The sequence below is a fragment of the Ciconia boyciana genome, chromosome 15 (assembly GCF_034638445.1).
Source record: "Ciconia boyciana chromosome 15, ASM3463844v1, whole genome shotgun sequence".
Lineage (NCBI taxonomy): Eukaryota > Metazoa > Chordata > Aves > Ciconiiformes > Ciconiidae > Ciconia > Ciconia boyciana.
Window position 1 is genome coordinate 9643590 of NC_132948.1, and position 21466 is coordinate 9665055.

The 21466-nt window shown below is 42.4% G+C and overlaps 1 long non-coding RNA gene and 1 pseudogene across 2 annotated transcripts; both read right to left on the reverse strand.

Annotated features, from left to right (window-relative positions):
* Positions 1-588: 588 nt before the first annotated feature.
* On the reverse strand, positions 589-16975 carry LOC140660044 (P2X purinoceptor 7-like; annotated as a pseudogene).
* A 1119-nt stretch (positions 16976-18094) lies between these two features.
* Positions 18095-21455, reverse strand: LOC140659846 (uncharacterized). 2 transcript variants are annotated; one of them, XR_012045245.1, is made up of 4 exons: positions 20688-21455; positions 19671-19839; positions 19332-19584; positions 18095-18397 (listed from the first exon to the last, which is right to left on the reverse strand). It is a non-coding gene; the product is annotated as an uncharacterized lncRNA (long non-coding RNA). The 2 variants fall into 2 exon arrangements; XR_012045246.1 differs by having other exon boundaries at positions 20677-21455.
* Positions 21456-21466: the final 11 nt, after the last annotated feature.

Sequence of the window (21466 nt, forward strand, 5' to 3'; positions counted from 1 at the left end):
TAGGAGGCAAGGCCTGTTTGAAGCTAAGAGCAAACAGGAGCCCAAAGTCCAACATTAATTTCAATGAGTATGAATGAAGTGCCCAAAAATATTACACAAAGACAGTAAAAGTAGTTTTCATTGTAATTCCTGAGTTTAAGCTAAAAGGAGTACTACAAAGAGAACAGCGGGGCTTTTCAGAAAATGCTTTGTCTGTGTCACTGAAATAACCTAAAACCAGCCTGTTTAATCTGGACGGACCATGAGGCCTTCAATGGCAAGTTATGAAACTAAATGTTCAGTGGCCTCTTTCTAGAGCTTCTTGATCCAGAGCTGCAAGAAAGGTGGTGAGGCTGGGGGAGAAAAATGCTCAGGACCATGTTTTCAAGTGACATATCTTTTGGACTTCCTTCCTTCAGGGGTCATGCTTTGAGATGGACTCTTGTCTCCATCTTATTTTCAGGGTGCTGGTTGTCTCCTGACTCAGCTGGGATTCTGGTACACACCAGTGCAAAGGCAGGAGGCCTGGAACCTCCCACTAAAATGTGGCCCTAAGAATTCACCCCAGAGCCTACATTTCCAAACCACATGGGGTGACTCACAGGATGAAGCAAAGGCAGAAGCAAGCATTTTAGCTCAAGGTATTTGTTCCTCTATGCTAAGCTGTAGGCAATTGTGCCTCTCCAAAGACAGTATACAAGAATTCAGCTGTACTACAGAAGGTTTTGGGAAGTCACACGCTTTCTTCTCTTTTTTTTAAAAGGTCCGTGAAAGAAAACAAAGGTTAAATATCCAAGGTGAGTCAGTGTGAGCTCAAGTTGTGCTACATCCTCATTCCATCTTAAAGCCAGTATAGCTATTGACTGCTTTGGGATAAGTATCTCTAATTTTCCACCTGCAGCAGCTTGGGATGATGGCTCTGTCTTCCAGATCAAAAGTGCCAAAGCACCAGTGAACATATTGCTTGTAAGCAAGGTGACACAGCTGGTTGTTGATATTGCCATCCACCAAGTCCACAAAGGGGTCTTTGTAGAGAAGGGCTTTCTTCAGGGCGTGACTGGACAGCACCAGCTGCTGAAACCAATGGGAGGTTGTGATGCACTGCCCTTTTTTCCTTCGGCAGCAGAGCTGCTCGTGGTACTTCTGTGTTGGCTGGCATTTGCCACAGCAGCACCACTTTTGGCAGTCTGGGGAAGAGGACCCTTGTCTGAGAGGCTGCCCCAGCTCATATTCTTCATTATCATGGTTCTCGTTGGACTCACTGGTGTGCATTGGCTCGGATTCTTCATTATCATGGTTCTCGTTGGACTCGCTGGTGCAGCAGCTGCCAGCATCACAGAATTTCACAGGGTGGCTCTGCAACAACAATTCCCAACATAAATTAAACAGCATTTGCTGCTTCATCCAACTGCAGAGAGAATTTACAACAGTGATCTTCACCATTGGGTTTTTCATTTGACACAGCACAATAGGGATAATGATGATAGATCAGCAGATCTGGAGGAGGATTGTCTTTCTGTGTTGCCAACGCCCACCCTAGCGAAATCGAATCGACACCTCGCAAGTTGTTTCAACACCAACGCACTCCCGCTGGCACATACCTACCACAGGAAAGCAGCAATTTTTAGCTGACTCTAGAAAATACATCCTCTGGTCACAGGACCTATTAACTTGAAGTGGACAATAGGAATCTAGTTTTAGCCCCTCAGAATCTAATTTGGAAATATTGGGGTTGGGGGTGGCGGAAACCCAAATCAGTTTGGAATGACAGTTCTTCCCTCTGAAGGGAGGATCCCAAAGGCTAAGTGTCTGTCTTCACCTCAACAATGCTGCCTTGAGCATGGTGCAAGCTTGTTTTCAGAGGCTTCTTTATCAAGGTAACATGTGGCTCATCAACACAGGACACATACATCACCAGTGCAGCAGAAGAAATGAGCATTGTCAGCCGGAGTAGTTACTTGGAGAACTGGGGACAAACACAGCATAGATCTGGCCTCAGGTCTTGGGTTCTGCAGTCTGTACTCCAATAACAATCCCCTGCAACTGCATGTTGCAAGGGCCCATATTTCGAGTATCCGGGATAGCAAGGACATGGGGAGCTGCAGGGACAGAGGGAACAGGAAGAGATGGTATGGAACTAACTGTAGGAGTGTGGTTGTGCAGGGCCTTTAGGTACTCTCCTCTTCACTCTTCTTTAAAAATACATATCTAAAATGCTGGGGGATTAGTACAGGCAGCCTAGAGAAATAACCATTAATATTTTGAAAAAGAGGAAGAGGCAACAGAAGTTGGCAGGGAAGAGGCTCTGAGCAATGTCCTCTTCATGGACAACCCTTTCATGACATCATTCTGCTGTTTTGAAGGATCACTATTCCCTGCAGGTTTCCCTGATAGAGGTGGTGTGACTCTGCCATGCCAAGGTTGTGTGTAGAGCCCACTGCACTCATGCAGTGCATGCTGTCCACAGCTCCATGGAAGCTTCCTGCATCAGCTGCATTTTTGTATCCATAGAGCAACAATTCACATTCTTTACCGGTCTTGGATTCAGCACAGTCTCATACATTTTCCTGTTGTAAATTTTGTAGAATGGTAATTTGCCAGAGAAATTACCTACACAAATAGCAATTTCAATGGCACTCTGTCCTGGTTTCGGCTGGGATAGAGTTAATTTTCTTCCTAGTAGCTGGTATAGTGCTGTGTTTTGGACTTATTATGAGAATAATGTTGATAACACACTTATGTTTTAGTTGTTGCTAAGTATGCTTACACTAGCCAAGGACTTTTCAGCTTCCTATGCTCTGCCAGGTGCACAAGAAGCTGGGAGGGGGCACAGCCAAGATAGTTGATCCAAACTGACCAAAGAACTATTCCATACCATATGACGTCATGCTCAGTATATAAACTGGGGGGAGTTGGCTGGGGGGCAGCGATCGCTGCTCAGCGACTGGCTAGGTGTCGGTCAGCGGGTGGTGAGCAGTTGCATCACTTGTTTTTTTCTTGGGTTTTGTTCCCTCCCACCTCATGATTTTCCTTTTCATTATTATTATTATTATAATTATCATTATATTTCGATTATTAAACTGTTCTTATCTCAACCCACAAGTTTTCTTACTTTTACACTTCAGATTCTCTCCCCCATCCCACTGCAGGGGGAGGGTGAGCAAGTGGCTGTGTGGGGCTTGGTTGCTGACTGGGGCTAAACCACGACACACAACCTGCACATGAAAGAAAAGCAAGTAGTGATTCCACTTTCATAATGAGACTGTATCTCCAGAACTGGTTTTATTAACACAAAAAATAAGTCTCTCACCAAACCAAAATAGGAGATCATGGACCCAATGTTTTTAATGAGTTCAATGCTGTTAAATTTTCTACCCTTAAAGAAAGCAGAAAAAAATAACTGGGAGGCAAGATCTGTTACCATTCATTCAGCTTAATGGCTTTTCTCTTTCTGTCTCTTCACAATGTATCTTTGTCTCTTTACAATTCAATCAATCCCAAAATTTCATAGACCATCTCAGACACTTTGCAAGGGAGAATAAACAACTGGAGAGGGAAACAGTAGTGACACACGGAGTTCCTGACAATAACATGACGTCATGATCATACCTGCTATTGTCTCAGTCTTAAACAACAACCCTGCCTCTCTCCCAGCCCTGCCATTTCATCCTCAGCTTTGCTCTCCTATGCTGCTCAGTTCATTTTTGATCTACTCATCTGACATGACTTCCATCCCAGAATGATAGACAGGAGACAGGAGAGGGGTATATGGCAGAAGTGGGACTAAGGAAATAGGAAGCTTTCTTCTCCCTCCATAAGGAAAAAGAATTGCATTTACTGTGCTGAAGGTAAGGACATCAAACTGTATTCCGTAGGCTTTGAAAAGGGTTCTCTGCTCCTTCCCATGTGGTAGCTTGTAGTACCTTGCATATCTGCAAAAGAGTAAATGAGGATCTGTGCAGCTTCCCTGGGGGATATAATGCCATGAGGCTGCAGAACACAAAAAGAGGCACAGTTTCTTCTCCCTTCTTCCTCCAGCTCTTTCAGCCTTCAATTAAGGTGCTGAGGCCAGCTTGATGAACAGTATTTTGCCCAGCATCTGACCTGGCAGTCTAAACTAAATTAATACATATATAAAGACTTAGACAAATTAAAAATCCAACTAATGTCCAACGAGTGTTTTGCTGTCTCAATTCAGATTGGAACCTGAAGCTGCAGAAAGAAGTTCAATCACAGGTAAAGCAGATAGAAAACCCCAGCAAGGATATGTGAGGAGCTGGCAATGACAAGAGTGCCCATGCTCTGAAGGCTTTAACATCATGTTATCCAAGACTAACTCTGAACTCCTGAGCACACTTCAGCATGCTGGATATCAGCCATTTTCCATTCTTCGATCAGTAGAGAGTGGCAAGAATCATGTGAGCCTTTACTAACTTCCAGTTTCTTATTCTATCAAGAACATGACCCTCCTGATGCACAGCTCACATCAGCTTATGGATCAATAAGCAGTCACAGAGCATGGAACAAAGAGATCTTTTTAAATCTGACAATGAAAAGCTGGCAGTACAGACAAAATCATTACATTAAACTGAAAGACATACTAAAACACACAGTGGTACTAATATCCAACCTCTGATAACAACACACATATATCTTCTGCCTCAGACATGTTGTCAGGACTTAAAGTGCTGTATTGTTCTTGACTGGTTTACTTGAGTGATCTCTAAGTCCTGTTCTCCTTCATTTAGATAAATAATTTGAACAGGAATTTGCTTAGCCGAAGGGACAGAAGGTCAGTTCCAGGGGCGGAAGATACTCACAGATCACTCTATCATTGCTAATCAAATTTTGTTTTATAGTTGGTTGCCTGTTCAAGTACTGAATGAGTAAACTGTTTCAGAGGATGTGTCTGGTGTAAATGCCATCAGCTCAGCCCTCTGCTTTCTAGCATCTCCAGATACTCATTCAGATGATAGAGACATCTAAAGAAAAATACATTTTCCTCCTTTCCTTTCTCTTTGGGTTCAGTCCCTGCTGCTCTGCTTTGCCATCTTGATGCTAACAAACCAGCCCAAAGCAAGCTTTTACTTGATTCCACCCTCTCCTGCACATCCTACTGCAAGCTAAGTTTGGCAGACTTTCAGAGTTCCCTAGATCATGCGATCATTTGCTTCCCATTCACCGCGATCTGATTTGTATTCTCTGAAGGCAGTGAGTCACTCAGAAAAACACATTGTAATGTGTTCTGCTTTCTCCTTGCTTGCACAGACATGAAATGCCCTTTTTCCTGTGCTGAACAGTTCCACAGTCTGTGGCCAAGACATGTTTTATTGGCCAGCTCTTAGCCGCTGAAGCCTGCAGGTCAGTTAGGTTTTATTTGAAAGTTTTCCTAACTCTTTCCAGGATCAGAGGTTTTCCCTAGCCCTCAGGGTAGAGGTTATTTCACATCTGCTCTGATGGCATAGAAGCCTTCTCCTCTGTAACAGCTTGTGCTCAGAGCTGACCTGTTAAGAGCTTTCTTGATCACTGGCTGAAGCTTTGCTCCTTTGCACCTCAAGTAGTTCTTTTCTTTTGGAAGGCTAAAGCCTGTTTCCAGTTAAGTCTATCACAAAATTCCCTTTGGAACTGAGATGAAATCAATAGGGCTCCATGCAGACAGAGGTTATAAGCTGCCCAAAGTAGCTTTCCTGACTTCTAGGACAGCTAGACTGCAGGGGAAGCAGCATTCTATACGTGCCCTGTTTCTTCTGCTCTTTTCCAAAATTTTCTCCTGCTATTGATCTTTGCTAGCTTTGGGACACTGGGCCGGATGGACCTCTGATAATAATATTTTACATTCTTATGACATGTCACTGATGTCAAAAAAGTTTTCTTGAAATATATTAATTGTAGGATCATTTCTAGCTCTTCCCCCCTTACTCATTTGGGTAGTTCTACTGAAATTAGCTGCTCTGTTTATACTAGTTGGCATACACTAGCTCAGCAGTGTGGCAGGGCTTGTGCATGTTCTTTGCCAAAACATCCATGCTTGTTTTAAATAGTATTATGCTCAATCTATTCACTGCCCTTCAATTTTCACTGTCTTTGCTTTTTAAATTGCTGCACTGAACTACTCTGCTCCTCTTTTTTGATTTTGGAGACATTAGAGAACGACATTTCTTTGACAATAAACCCCTTGATTAACATATACAGAGTCAGGCCACCAGGATGTGGTCTGGCATCATGCACACTCTCCCAGCAGCCTATGCTTTCAGACCAGGCTCACTTCCTGCAGCAGAGATGTCAGCTGAACTGCAGCAAAATAATCTTGCTACTGGTATTTTGATGCTTAAAAGATAACCAATTTTGGACAAACCCATTATTGGCATTTTGACCCCAGCTGTTAATCTGACACTAAACATCCTCAAAACTACTCCACTGTCTTCTTCCAAAAGCCTTCTCAGAAACTGCTTTGCCTACAAAAATGTATTAAACAGAAAGGTTGCTGGCCTCAGCCTCACAGCACTGTCTTGCTTTTCCCTTGTGATCTCCCCCACCTCCTGTCTGTGGCTGCCAGGTCAGAGGGAACACCTATTTGTTCTTTGCTTGCACAGCTCCAGCACAATGCAGCTTTGGAATACGCTGGCAGCTCCTAGAGAGTTACAGCACTCATGTTAGCATCACAAATGTACGAAAACCCATAATGTAATAATAATCATGCCATGAGTCAAAAAAAGAGTGTTGTTACACAAGAATTTTGACCTAGATCTGAGGGACAACTTTAGTTTTAAACATGCTGATAAGCATTTGATAAATGCTTTGTGTAACTATTTAGAACTGGAGTCACGTCAAGATTTTTTGTCAAAACTTCTCATAAATCTGCTATATGCCCACAGAAGCAAAAGCTCTAATTTGCTTTTGAATAAATCTTGATTCAGTGAACTGTGGGGTTACCCAGATGGAAGAAAAACACTTTGTTATTTTATTTGTGTTAATTGCCTTGGGAAACTCACAAGTTTAGGTAGTTTCAAGCCTCAATTGCCATATGGTGGAATCTGCCCAAACTATTCTCTGTGTTAGCTCCCAGAATACTTGTTGGAAATTTCTAGGCCTTTTGACACAGAAATAAAATCTCCTGCAATACAAGCATGCTCATTTGGAAGATGACCATGATGATACATCTATACAACTGCAGTAACTGCAGGTTAAGGACATGACTACAAGAGGGAAGGAGAATTGAACATCTTGTCATTCCAAGTCATCATTCCCCACACCTCATCACATCTTTGCTTCAACTCAGAAAATACGCCACTTGCTTCATATAACATTTTTTACCTGAAGTGGAATCCAGGCTTTATTTTTTTGTCATCAAGGCAGCAGAAACCATACTTTGGACTGCAGTCATAAGACCAGCTGTCCAAGTTACAGTCCCAGTTAATCTCAATGGCAATAATTCCTCCCTAGAAACAGACACAGTAAGCTTAGGGACTAGTGCTGTGATTGCTGCCTGTGCTAAATTGCTGTTAAAGTCAGCAAAGTCTTGAGGTATGCCATTGGCAGGGACACATCTCTATAGACAAGCTAACTCATGAGCAACATTTGCCAATCAAGCAGTCTTCTATGGAAGTGACTTAGTTACGTGAGCTAGAAGCTACCATTCATTCAGGCCTTTCCTATCTTCTATTTCTCTTCATCTTAGTAGCATAAGTGTGGATGTAGCTGATATACTGTGATGATCATTTTGTTGCTTTAAACTATGTATAGGCTCAAACCAAAAGCCTGAGTGCAAGCCTAAGTTTTGTAGGCACCCAGTCCCAATGTTTCATCTTGAATGCACTGTGCCAGGCTGAGAATCAATAAATGTGGCTCAGCTGATGACTCTGGGCAGGACGCTTTGTCTCTACTTCTATTCCACCCATCTGTTAATACTGACTTTCTAGAGGTATGGCTAGATACTGTGTTAAGGGCATTTGGCTCAATACCTGAAAGAACAGAGTAAAAATGTAATGGCAAAAATAAGTGCTTTTTGACTCTGAATATAAGCTGCCATTTGTGCCAGTCTGACTTTTGGATGATTCCCCCAGCAACATGATTTAGGATCTGCTTGAGTAGAATCAAAAGATGACCACAAGTGACAGCCTTGTATAGGAGCTATTTAAATAAATGCACTGTGCTTTGTAAAAGGGCCTCTACATGCTACAATTCTACCAAAATAATATCAACTCTGTCAACATCGGTCCCATCCTGTGAGATGTTAAGCACATTTAATTCTTGAAAGTTGGGGTTACTTTGCTTCTCATGCAATCAGTTTCGAAACCTAGAACAATTCCATTATATGGCAGACAGCAGAACATGCAGGAAGAGAATCAAGAAAACATTTTAACACTGAGCATGAAAAAAAAAAGTGATATCACAGACCTTTACTGCCACCTCAGAAAAATTCTCTTTTGCTTCCTGAAGGATATCTCCCAGACAGAAAACTGGACGGAGCAGGGAAGTTGTGGTATGTGCAAGAAGTATTTAAATTTGATGGAATATTTAGTCTGTGAAGAACACACACAATTATTTAAATTTAAAAACAAGCTGGAGCAGCTACAGATACAGGTAAGGGACTTCACACTTACTAGAACCTGTGTAAATGTGCTCGGTTTGTAAGTATACAAGCTTTTGGTTTTGTAGCTACCAGATCTGTATATCCCTAACTGGGATCTGAGAATCAAGATGAATTCTTTACTCTTTGGGTATTACCACCAGCAAAATTTTACCTGTGTAAACAAAACACTTTCACCTTATAATTTGAATCACACATCTGTTGTGCTATATTTTAGTGATTTTACCCTAACATAAACCCGTATATCTGAACGAACAATTCTGTTGTTCAGCGCATGAGAGAAATAGAGTTATGCTGGGAGGCTCCGTTCCCAAGCTCTCCTTCTTTCTCTTGGTACATGAAGGATTAATAGGGCTAAAGAATTATAGAAACTTGATATTTGTCACTCAGGCATAGCCTTTCTGAGTAAATTTATGACAATTTATACAATCTTTTTTTCAGAGCACAACTACTCACTCTTCAGAAAGCATTGAGAATGTTTGCACTTACATGGTCTAATTAAATTTTGGGAAGTGAATGTTGTTCTTTATTAGCACAGTGAAGTCTTCAGAACTCCTCAGAACAGCAGGCCTAAAAAAGAAACATCAAATTAACGAACTTCTTTTACTTAAATACATCAGTTAATGTTATGCTACTTTACTATTACCTGGAAAGCTGTCAGTAGGAGGAAGATGTTGCTAAGAATAACAGATTGAAATGCAGGGAGTTAGGTGGCTCAGGGGATCAAGAAAGATATAGGTGGTTTTCTTAGTTTTAGGTATAAATTGTCCTCTCTCTATTGCACTTTTTTGTGTGGGCCAAGCCTAACTGGAGTCTCTACATGCAGCTGAAATATGATCTCAGGAGACTTCTCATATAAATCTTGCTATAGAATAGTAGTAAGAAATTACACCATTTTAGAGCTGATGATTTCTGCACAATGAATTGGCAGTTTCATTGCTGGTCCCCACAGACAGGTGGCCATTTACACCAGAGCTGCACAGCTAGTAAGAGTATAAGAATGAGTCATGCGCTCGATCCTAGAGGATGTCTCTGGAAGTCCTGACTTCCTAGCAGATACTGGTTTGAGGACCTCCCCTGCAGTGGTTTGTGTCATGGTGGTTTGTGTCACTAAATATGTAGGTGGAATGCAAACACAATGGAAAGCAGGCTGCCAGTCTGACCCTTCCTCAAAAGAGTGATTTCTCTGAAGCTAGTATGGCAGGAAACAAGGAATTTTCCCACAAGTTGCCAGCTGGGTAACCTTGGCCTAGACTGTGTGAGACAACCTCTGCTACACTCCAGGACTTGCCAGGGCTATAGGAAAGTAAGAGATACAATTTTTAGCATTGTTTGTCTAGCATAGGGACTATGTTGAACTGGAATATTGGCATTGTTCCATTTTAAGAAGAAGCCAGGAATATTTTAATTTCCATCAAGACAGCCATTCCACAGGGGAAACCCAGTCTTCAAAGCAGTCATCCACATAAAGGACAGTGCTTCTAAGCAGGGAATATTTTTCCTATCACTTTATTTTGAGCAATGCCTCTGCATCAGAGATCTGTGATGACAAGAAGCACATTAGCTAGATGACGTGCAGCTTCCATGTGGGACTTCTCATGAGTGTCTTCTAAACCAAGTCAACGAATGAGACTTGATTGCAAACCAAGTTAACATTTGTGGATGCTACCTGGACACGAAAGTCACTGGTGAGTTTCAGTGTATAATAGTCAAGTCATTAATAATGTATGTTAAGTTTTAAAGAACTAAAAATGAATGAACCTATAATGTGAAACTGTCCGTAATTCATCCACTGGGAAGCATCTGGAATCTGATCCAAAGCTCTTCTGAAAAAGGTGTTGTAAACACCTGTCCTCCAGCCAGCTAATCTGACAACTGTGCCCTGCCTCAGGCAGAAATGAACAATCAAAAATAAAAGAATCTTCTTGCCAACATGCAATGGCTTTGTTCAGCTCCTGCCATAACAGGAAGGAAAAGGAGGCCTCCTGTATAGTTCATGAAACTTACCTTTCAAGGAATTTGGACAATAAAGATAATAAACAATGGGTGTAACCAAAGCCCAACATTGCTACCTCAGTATCTCAACCAGATGGCAAAGCTTCCTGGGCTCTGACCTTGGCCTTATGTATCGTTCTGGTAGAAAATAAACACTCAGCTTTGCTTTTTAGTGATTCCTCATTTTTTCCTTGCCAGTGGAACTTGTGAAGGAACTTTATACATCAGAGGTTTGGATAAAGCCTCTCATCCATTATTTTTGGTCCCTGGTAGTGACCAACTACTGGCACTTCAGAGGAAGGTTAGGAAACAAGACAGAATGTGTCAACTATGCGATGTAATTAAAAGCAAAATTCCCTCTGTAACATACGCAGCAGTGAGCCTACGCAGTGTGGCATTTAAAAATGACTGGCAGTCACTGAAACTTTATAAAAAACCCTAGGATTTCATTAACTCAGGAAGCTCATTAATATCTTTCCCGGATACTGTATGAACAATTACAGCCTTCCTGTTGTTGGACAAAGCCTTTTTCAGATCACAACTTTGTCCGCAGGAGAAGGGAATGGAAATTCCTTCAAAGAGCTGAAAAAAACTCAGCAGAAGGGGCTGTAGGAGGCATTGTGGGCTCTGGAGCAGACCTGGCAGTGGAAAAACTGCTCAGTCTCTGCAGAAAACCCTGAATTAGGGAAAAGATGGGATATATACATAGAATCACGCTTCTATCTTTTAAAAGCAATGAATTAATAAAAGTGATAATTGACCTAGTTTCTCACACATACATTTCAAAGCTGGTTGAGAGGAACTAAAATTGATTATCATTTGCTCTCTTAGAGTATAATTTCCATCATTTCAATTGAAATAAAATCTTTTATAAAATTTCTTCATGCTTTGGCTGATACAGAATAGAAATAGAACATTTTCATCTTGGAACACTGTACAGTCGTGGGGTTACAAAAAAAGATGGCTATGAGGCCCCTCCATCCTACTCTCTAGGTCACAGCAATATTGTTCCATGGAGTGTTTTTCCTAGAGTTTTCTTCAGCTCACTATTACAGATTGCCAGCACTGAGGTTTTCATCATCTACACAGAGAGGATGGAGAGACTGTTCTTCAGTCTGAGGTGGATCCCCAAACACTAGCCTGCAGCACAATGTACAGACGACCAATCTACCCCTACTGATCTGGGAGGTGGAAGCAACCTCACTGTGATAAATGAACCCACAAAGAACTTCTACACCATATAGCCCTAAGCCTTGCAGAAGAAGACCTCAAGTTAGGAAACTTTTTTATTTCTGTCACTGATTAAACCTGTCTTATGTTGATGCATTTTCCTTGACATTTGAATTAATGAGCCAAACGCGTCTAGTGAATTCCAGATGAGCCTGTGACATCTAAAACTGTTTCTATGGCAGCTGCATGATGATACAAACTGAAGGCTATGACTTCACTGCAGAATCATACAGCAGGACAGATTGTTAGAAGTAAGTTATTTAGATATTATAATGAGTGTTAACAGTATTGCTATGAAGGAAATAGCTGTTTTACATACATGAGATCTATATGTGCCTAGGCAAAGGGATTATCCTAAAATGTCAAGACTTTGTCCAAGTAAATCCTTCTTTTGACATTAAAAAATGCAGATATCGCTTTCACTTACTCAGGGGGGGTTTCCATGGATTTCACAGGGCACCATGCCCTGACCTCACAGGTTTTAACAGTTGCATTATAATTCACACATCTTCCTCTTTGAATTCCTGTAAAGAAACAAGCTCTAACTCAGCAAAGACAAGTTTTTCGCCAGTTAGAGACAGTTTCAACATGTCAGTGGATTCCTCCTCAAATGTAAGATAGGGAGCTTGACATTTCAGATTGTTGCAGCTTTCTATAGGAGGAAGCTGTAGGAAGAACTACACAAACCATGGTCCTGCCACACCTCATCAATCCTTATTTAGCCGTTTGCTTGGGTCAACAGTGCTTGTCATTGTTTGGGCTGAGGGTGAAGTAATTTCCTTCACAGTTTTATATGAAGTTACATATCTGAGTCTTGTGATAAATCGAGAAACCAACTGTTTCAGTCAGAAGCTTAATTCAACAACATGAGCAAATTAAACAAGGATATAAAGGTGGGCAGAAAACCTTAATTCTTTCTGTACTCCTGGAAAGTCAGCATTTTCTGTGAGCGTTTAGTCTTTACCACGGAAAGTGATAATCCAGCCAGCAGCTCAAATTCAGGGAATCTCAGCACTACGAAGAACGTAGCTGACGAAAAAAGTATGATGCCTTCTGGACAACTGGTCCCAAATAAAGGACAAAAGTCCCCTGACTTATTCTGAGAACTACCTAACCATCATGGGGGTGTTACAGACCCTTCAAACAGATCCTGTAGTCCCTCTACTTGCTAAGCAGCCACAGACTTCAAGGGAGTGACTGTGAGAATGGCCCTCATTCACACCAGTCTGTACTCTTCTTCACATCTCCCCTTCCTCTGCTCCCTTTCACTGTTTCTCCTTTTAGTAAGGGCACACACAAGCTGATAAGAACTCAGTTTTGTGGTTTTGAAAATATGTTCCCAGATATCTCTTAGGATTCTGTACTGTTCAACTGCAATTCTCCAAGTTGGATCTTGCACATGCTGCACTGGTCAATAATGCAATAGAAGATAGTACCCACAAAAAAATATTTCAATCTGAAAATGCCGTTTACGTACCATGACTGTGGATATCTACATTCCTTTTCCACAGGACTTGTCTGAAGAGCAGATAGCTTTGGTGAAGGGACACTGGAACAAAATTACATAAAAGAGCAATATAAATATCTCCCTCTCCACACCTATGTAAAAACTCTTACTCAGCTTCAATGTAAAAGTATCAAATAATAAGAGAAAATAACAATGCAGAGCAGGTGTAATCCTTACTAATTATTTGGCTTATAGGAGATAAAGGCTCAGCTACCTGCAAAACCAGAAAAAAGCCCTTTCCTTGCTTACAATAGCATTTTCCTTTATTATTTATGTCTTTTCCCATTTTTCACACTCTCTCCTATACTATTAAGCACAATACATTTAATACTGGACTATTTAATTATTTGTTTACTAACAGTCCCATATATGACTTTCACTTTTGCCAGTGAAAGTCAACTTGTATTTGGGAACTACTCTGCAAGGTCCCACTTCTAGGCCAGCCAAATGAACAGGAGAGCTGCAGCTGATGACGAGGTTTGAACGACAGAAAGGAAGGAAGGGGACACGTAGGAATGAGCAACAGTAATAGTAAGAGCACCATATTAGCAGAGAAGCTGATAGCAATTCTGTAGCTCCACCATTTCTTCAGGTTTTCCTCAAGAGCAGCAGCAATGCCAGAGAAGCTGGACAGCAATCACTGGCCTGAATCTCATCACCTCCTGAAAGTGCTGCAGATAGGTTTGGCTGCAAGGTCATTGGTGCAAGGCAAAGTCAAAACTGCCAGATGATTCCCCGAGAAAGAAAAGGAGCAATTAAACTAGATCTTGCATGTTATCTGCTGAGATATAGACATAAAGAGCAACAGCATTTGCTTGTACCGGACTGCTCCAAGGACAGTCTACTCTTTTACATCAACATGCATTTGATACATCCTAAGTATAAATCACAAAACATATTTACCTCAGGGCACCTCTGCTCAAGCTGGTTCTCTGTCTTACTGATGTTGGTCATCACAAAAAATGAGTTTACCGCCTACATGGAGGAAAGAATATGAATCTAACTGAAATTTCACATACTTGATTCAGACCTCAGTCATTCCAGAACATCACCTGGAAGGACAAAAGGCTCTTCCTGCTCTGCCTCCCCTGATAGTCATTCAGATTCTACCTGGCTCAAACAGGAAAAGCCAGGGACATCATCAGGGCAGGAATGAGCAGCCAGAGGCAAGAAGTCACTGATTTTTTTTTAAACTGGCATTACAACTGAGAAAGATACACTAGCATTAATCGGTAATAAAACTCCTGTGTTTAGTACAGCTACACTGCAGTGAATCTGTTCCTAGGTTTACTATTACCAAAATACTAAATTGATTATGTAAAAATTGTGTAACAAATAGCACCACAGAAATCTCATAAAAGAGGATAATTTTTTTTCCTTGTATTAAGGGAGGAAGGGAAGATTTGACTTTAAACATTGCTGTCTCCAATGTAAAGTAATTACATTGAATGGTAGGATAGAGACATTTCAGGAAAGCAACCAGAGGTATCAATGGAAGTTGAATGCTGGACCGACATTAAATTAAGACTTGCCTGCATCGGTATAGTGTATTCTGCTGTATCCCAGATCCTGTCGTTTGTGTAAGCTACTCCCTTCACACTAGTGCAAACTGAGCTGTTAACTTCATCCATCTCCTGATAGAGTCTGTAAGCGATGGCTATACAACTGGCCAGATAAAACGGAAAGGACAAATAAGCCCATAAGAATAAAATGGGTCAGCTTCTTTGTATCATTCTTGGACAAAATGCACTGCAAGATAAAAGTCAGATGGACATTTTCAAGTAACTGAGAGCCTTTTTGTGTGAGACACATGCATTGGCTGGACCAAAGTCTACCTTGGTTTCACTTGCGCAACTTTCAGCTTTGTCAGAAATGAATTGATATATGCAAGAAGAGAATTTCTATTTTCCCATCCTAAATGATACAGACAACATGAGGCGACATCCTGGCCCTTCAGATGCCATTTGTGAAGCACCAATTAACTGCAACAGGGCTTGATGTCATCCAAAAGCTTTCACCCATGCTGCGTTGCTGTGTACTTAGACTTTGACCTTTTCTGTCACAAACGGTAGTGTACCCTCTATGGTTTTTTTTCTTTTTGAGAGCTTAAAATACTTAGTCCTTAACTTTCCAGAGTGACTATTTTTGTGCCTCATGCTGATTGCTTCAAAAACCTTGGCCTAATGTTTTCACTTTCTCATGAATTGAATGTGTTAATAAAAGGAGGAAGGACGCCTCTGTTTTTAAGCTGACAGGAAAGTCATCTAGCTCATCTAACTCATAAAAGCACTGTCAACTTTGAAAAACTATTGTATGTTCAGAAGATACTTTCCACACTACATAAAAGTGATATAAAAGGATTTGAAAAACAAGCCACAAGAGCTAGCACCATTTCAGTTTAGCAACAGACTGTTCTGGGAGGGGGATAAAATAGTATGTGAAGAACAGAAATACAAAGCACCTGATCAATGTTCCTTTATTTATATAATCTATTTTAATAGCATTTCATCCCTTTCCTTCTGCAGAACAGTGCTTTAGGATAACCATGTTGTTGGAAACTGGCAGTGGGAACTCAGCTCTGAGCAGCAGAAGGTGGGTATAGTACCTTAGTAAGGCAACTTGAATTTCCTGCAGACTTGATTCTTTGTGAGATTGGGATCAGTGTGCTCAATGTCCTGGCTTGCCGCCCTCCCATGAGAATGAAACCAACTTTATGAACTTCGGCAGACTTTGTTCAGCAAACACTTATCACTGAGAACAGCCCTAGCTTGGCAGCAAAGAGGAAAATCTGCCCTTTAGAGGCAATCAATTATTGCATATTCCTAAAACATCTTATTGTTCTTGAAATCTGCTGCAAGGGGTGACTTGCCATTTCACCTGACCCTGAATAGGAGACTCTACAGAGCAGACTCTAATCTCAGAAACACTGGTGTAAATCTGAGATTATTTGGTGGAGTTATTTTGGATTTTTCAGACAAGAAACAAAACCAGACAGCATGACAAGAAATGAAATGGCAAGTTTTTTTCAGAGGAAGCTTAGTTAACTCTGTCCAAGCAACCCCACCTTGTTAGATAACATCCTATGCCACACTCCCACCACAAAGTTCCCACAGCCACATCCATCTTCCAAGAATGGAATAACACCAGATCAATAATCTTGTTTGCTGCCACAAAACTCAAAGCGCTGAAAGCCAAGTTGTAACCAGACAACCCCCAATACAAGAAACATTTGCTCACATACAACACAGCATCCCATCACCATGCACTTATCAAATAGAGCAACAGTTCTATAAAGGAAACATTTCACACATCCACATGTAACACTCTGAATGAGTATGTATTTTGGAGAGTCGTACTGAGTCAGGCACTCCAGCCAGCCACGTGGAGTTGCTAGCACTTCCTGTGAAGAACTGGCTTTTGAAAACCGCGGCTGCCCGGTGCTGTCTTCTTCCACCCCTGCATCCTTCCTGGGCCACCCCACTCAAAGGCACAGTCAGAAACCTGTATGAGAATGGTACCACAGGCCTTTTAAAGAAAGGCAGTTGATGGAATCAAGAACTGCCTGAAGAGCCACCTCCTTTGGTTTGTTCACAGAAAAAGCACCGAATTTCACCCTGGAGCTCCAGAGCTGATTGCTCAGCACTGTTCTTGTCACCTTCTGTTGATGGCACCATCTCTCCTCAGTACTACCAGACTGCCAGTCTGAAGTAACGCTGGGACAACTGTAGAGACGAGGCTAAACAGATGGAAGCCAGTGTCATGCTGACCTCCTTCTGGGCCTGACCATCCACCACCCAACACTTTGCACCAGCACAAAGGTGTAATGCAATTCTGGATTGGGCAGATGCATGCAACACCCACTTCACAGGGGTGGCAATGGCTATGCAAGGCACAGGGCAAGGGTAAAGCAAGCTTTTGGGTCATCGATGGCCACAGAGATCTCCAGCGTCTTATCTCACACTGCATGAGACACCATCCTATTTGGTCTTAGATCGGTTTTGTATCAGGTCATGGGATTACAAGGGAGTGACAAAGTCACTACTCCTCTCAGCAGAGCCAATACATGGTACATACTTTGGCTGCAGCCTCTCCTACTCCACAGAACCATGCACAAGCCAGAGCTGGTCAGTGTGCTGCAAGCCAACTATTTGCATCTGGTCCAGGGGGTCAAGGAGCAGGTGTGAGGCCACCATCTGACACTTTAAACACAGGAGGTGGAGCTGTAAAGATGCAGAGCTGTCAAGGTGGGACCTGTAAATCTCAGGCTCAGAGACTGAAAGACAAGAGGTTTGGAACGGAATCCATTAGACCCAGGTTAAAAGGACCAGGGTCCTCTCTCTTGCAACAGAAGACCCACACAGAGGCACAAAATATACAAACCCTACAACACAAATCTAATGTTTTTCTTCCAATCCTTTAGTATTTTAAATCACCTAGGATGCTACCTATGGCTGTAGTCATCACAAAACATTCAGAACCAGCCAGGCTTCTTGGCTGTCGGTATTGTCTTAAATGCTTTAACACATAGGAACAAGTTCTATTCTGCACAAACAGGCTTAATTTTTTGAGACATCAGTGATCACTCAGGCTTTTGCTGACCAGAGTCCATACTGCTATGGTTGGTATTGGTGACACTTCAGCAAACAAAATCCTGCTACATAATAACAACTGAAAAAGCTGCAAGTGGGAACCAGAAACACACCTCGAATGCATTTAGCTGCTAGAATAGCCACAAAGAAATTGACTTTTTAATATAACACAGTCAGACCTATGTGTACGTACACATAACACAATATTTATAACAAAAGAGACAAACAGGAGGGCTCAGATTGCATAAGCAAAGCAGAAGTAAGTGTTGTCTTATCTTCCTAAATGCTCTTGTTTTCACATTAACGTCTTCCATCTGTTTGGGATCTGACCTCAGCAGCTCAGCCGGACATATTCATCTTCTTGCCCATGATGTTCCCATATAAGGTGATCTCTCTTCGCCCATGGAGCACTATTTTGATTTGCTCAGGTTTCGTTCCACTCTGATTTGCTGGCCTCTATGGTTGAGCTCTCTCAGTTTTGCAAGGCAGTCATCCACACAGCAGTAGCTATAAAGGGAGGAGAAAGTCAGGAGGGAGTAATGAAGCCGTGCCTGCAGATCTAAAGAGCTCCGGATAGTTTATTTGCAGGCTCCATTCTCTTTCTTCCGCACGTTGCGTCTGCATGATGCCTTTTCAATAAGCAGCTTCCATAAGCCTTTCCCAAGGAATATAAAACATAAGCCCTATGCACGGAACTGGATGGAACCATAGGGCTGAACTGTTGTAATAATTCTCGTCATTTAGGAAACTTTGCTTGAAACCCTGTATCACTCTCCATGCAAACTAACTTGGGAATTTGGAAAATGCCCTCAGAATTATACAACAAATATATATGAACACTGGCCTTCAATTCTGTAAGACTTGAAGGCCAGATGCCACATCAGTCCAACTAAGATAACTTAAGACAAGTTAAGCATCAAACAAATATCTCAGCTGCTTCCTGTAATAATTTACCCAAGACTACACTGAAAGCTATCATCTCTTTTTCTCTTTTATGTCTGTGAAGATTCTGTTGTGATACAATACGGAGGTCAAGACACTGAGCTAAACCTTAATTTTTTTTTAAGCAGTATGTTTGAAAATTCAGACACCACTGCAAATATCAAGCAGTAGGCAGGCAGCCTGGGGTAGCAGTATGGCTACTCTGGGCTGCATGTACAAATAGCACAAAACTGTTGGAAGAAAGGCTCATGAAAACATACAACTTTAAGGACAACACAGGGTCCCCCACACTTTCCCCCAGTTGGGAAGTCCCATAGAACTGGGCTCTGATGTATGATTTTGCTCCTGCCTTCAATCAATTGAGCTTTCAAACAGGCCAGCAAGCCAGAGCTCAGCCAGTCCAGTTCTAATTATGTCTGGTCATGGAGGTCTCCTTCCCCAAGAGTCAGAACAATCAGACTTCATGGCTTTCCACCACGACAGAGCGAAACAATCTCACCATCTTTTTTTCTTCTTATCTTGGCATTTTCTAAAGTTTTCTGATATCCTTCCTCTTCTTTATCTGTTGCCTTTTTAACATTACAGAGACATGAGAAGAGGGGAACGGTCCTTTGCTTCTTGGAAGGTGTAGGGACTGAAATAGTCTGATGTAAAGGAGAATCTCAGAGCAGCATCCTCCCATTGTACCCAGCGCAGATCCCTCTCCATCCTCAGTACTGTGGGCACAATCGCTCTCCCCTCTGCACCGAGACCTGAAGAAAGGATGTGTATCAGTATTTACAGAAGCAGTGTTTCTCTAGCATTAAGTGGTGAACCCACATCCAGCACTTCCTATTACCTGTTAATGCGGTCTACAGGGAGCAGACCTGGCCCTCAGTGCCTCCACAGGAAATACTGTTTTCGTTTGCTCTCTCTGTGTATTCTATATGCTCAAAATACTCATCAGAAGAAAAGTGTAATTGATACTGGGAAAGCATGTGAAGGGAAAGTAGATCTCTTCTGGGAACCTGTAGGTAAATACGATTCCTAAAGGTCAGTATACAGACTGAAAGCACAAAGGAAACATGATCGGGTTTTAAAGTTCAAATCCAGGAGTCAGGAGACTTGGATTATGTTCCTGGCTCTACCACAGCTTTCATGCATGATCACAAGCAACCCATCCATCCCCTCTGTAACTTAGTTTAGCCAGTTAAAAGCTAGGACACCAATGCAGTGTCACTTTTCAGGCTTCCCATGAAGACCAGTAAATTCGTATTTTATGAAGCTTTTTCTGTTCCTCAGAAAGAAGAAAGGAGCTAATCTAAGATAGACGCAGTGCTTAGAATTGCAAAATATTACATTTATGATTGCTATTTACTGAGTCAAATTCTGCAGTGATTTACAACCTGTGCATTTCAATTGGCACCAATTTAATATGACTCACTGCATATTTTAATCCATCTTCTGTGGACTCACATGGGATTCTAAGACTATCCAAGAAGCTAATTGCAATAGCAGAAGCTCCAAAATCCACCTATTTAAGGTCTTAACATGGGTTTTTAAGGATCTGCAACAAAGAACTTGCAGATTGAGAGGTATCAATTTCATGAACAAGTTCCACTTTAATACGTAGTCTATTTTTGATTGTTTGGTATTTTTGAAGCTCCTGTCCTTGTTTCAGATTTAGCATAGCTAGCACTACATATTTATTGCTACTGTGAGGCACACTGACAACTAATGTTCAACCCTGAGGATAAAAATTTGCCATTTGCCCCTAATGAAGCCTGGGCACAGGACTGGCATTCCTGTTTCACAAGGATCCTCCGTGCATTTTTCCATTTCAAAGAAATGAAGTAACCATTCACCTGATACGTACATCAGCCACACTTGACATCTCTTCATGCTGTCAAAGACTGCCAGAAATCTTAATTGGGTAACTGCATCAATCTGTTTGTACATCTCCTACACATGCGACAACAGCCTCCCTCTTAAGAAACTGCAAAGCTAAGTATATACTCTAAAGGGTGAATCTCAAACCTATTTCTGCCGTTCCTTGCATCAAGAGCACTTGGGCTGTGAACAAGCCCCACCAGAGACTTGGCCTATGGAGTGTACACCCCAGCATCACCTACAGCGACCACAGCCATGCTTCCCATACAGCAAAGCAGCATCGACCCTACCCTACTGTGAAACCCATCTGATGTCTAGTGACGGTGCTGTGGTTACCCCTGCTGCTTCACACCATGGCGCAGGGCAGGGCCTGCTGCTGTGGCACCGCCACCAGCTCCCCGCTGGAGATAAAAATCTCAATTCCTGCCCAATTCGGGGCAGGAAGGGGGGAGATTGAGTTTCCCAGAGCCCCACCGGGCTGGCAAAGCAGCGCACCGGGAACGGCTGCCTGGGGCAGGCCGCGACGCCGCCGGGAAGCCTCTCGGTGCTGCCTGCTCCGCGTCGCCTCCCCTCAGGCCGCAGCCGGCTGCGAGTGCAGCGAAGCAAGCGAGGACAGGGCAGTCACCCGCCTTCCGCCGGGACGGGACGGGACGGGACGGGACGGGACAGGACAGGACAGGACAGGACGGGACACGACAGCCCGTCCGGACAGGGCGGCCGCGCCCCCCATAGACCGCGCTCCCCGCGCCCCGCTCAGCCGCCGCG